This window comes from Sinocyclocheilus anshuiensis, unplaced genomic scaffold (assembly GCF_001515605.1).
Source record: "Sinocyclocheilus anshuiensis isolate Anshui unplaced genomic scaffold, SAMN03320099.WGS_v1.1 scaffold13, whole genome shotgun sequence".
In the NCBI taxonomy this organism is placed as follows: domain Eukaryota; kingdom Metazoa; phylum Chordata; class Actinopteri; order Cypriniformes; family Cyprinidae; genus Sinocyclocheilus; species Sinocyclocheilus anshuiensis.
The window spans coordinates 1,882,453-1,883,542 of NW_015538026.1; the positions used below are offsets into that span (position 1 = coordinate 1,882,453).

Consider the following 1,090-nt stretch of genomic DNA (forward strand, 5'->3'; position numbering starts at 1 on the left):
GATGCGGCAAACTTGTCACAGGACGCGCGGTCCTAATAGCGATGTATGGCTGTTGTATCCGAATATATATGAACTAGCTGTTTTAAATATTTTTGTATTTAACATGTTAGTTTATCAGTATGTTTGAATTGAAAGTATATTATTTAGATTCGTGGTGCTTCCATAGGCTCCCTCTCTCTCTCGTGCGCGGTTTAAAACACCAAATAGTTATGAAATAGCCTATGACAAGTACAGAGTCTCTCTCTTGCCCCCACCCACCCATGCACGATAATATCGTCTATCGGCGATCTCACGGATTGGCGATCAGAGGCATAGCAATGGGGCAGGCAAGGCAGGCAAATGCCTGGGGCCCCGCATTTTAAGGGGGCCCCCGATGGCCGACCATATAAACCAACAGGAATGTTAATATTAATACCTATAACACGCAGCGACATCTCTCCATCCTAGAGCTCTGCACGGGCCTCAAATGTAGGCCCTAGCACGGCCCGTGTCCGACAGCTTATCAGAATTACCGGCCTGAGTCCAACCCGATCCCGTCTTTTTTCCCCCCTTCTCCCAAAACAGCTTATACTACTGTTCCAGCTATTAAAATAGTTCAGTTTTGTATGTAATGGCAAAGTGATTATATTTTGTTTTCGTTTTTATTAAGTTAATTTAGAAAAACAATTGGAGCATTTTTATTTTTTTTCGTTAAATATAAGTTTTTGTTTTTTAAAGTAACGACCAAGCGGCCAGCGGCAGACAGTGAGCCTATGTTTGATCAATTTAGCCTTCTCAAATCATCACGACTTGCCTAAAATAAAATCTATAGATATAAAACAGTTCAAGCATATAACAATGTTTAAACGTTAAACCTAGATAAATGTGGCTATATCCAATAGTTTGTGCAGAGAGTGGAAGCTAAAGCACGCTTAGCAGGACATGGAGGCGCCAGCGCGATCACTTGCATTTTTTTCAGTGGATATGCTGTAATTTTTGCTCATAAAGGTAAGAGTAATACATCATTCGTAACTGTAAAGGGTCTACTTTTATTTGTGTGCACTCACAATATCAACAAAACGTTGTGCTTTTATAAAATAAAGAAAACAAA

General features: G+C 40.2%; 1 protein-coding gene across 1 annotated transcript in view; it reads right to left on the bottom strand.

Annotated features, from left to right (window-relative positions):
• The window catches only part of LOC107680131 (kazrin-A-like), a 46,447-nt gene that overhangs the window by 11,886 nt on the left and 33,471 nt on the right, over positions 1-1,090 (bottom strand). The window lies entirely within an intron of this gene.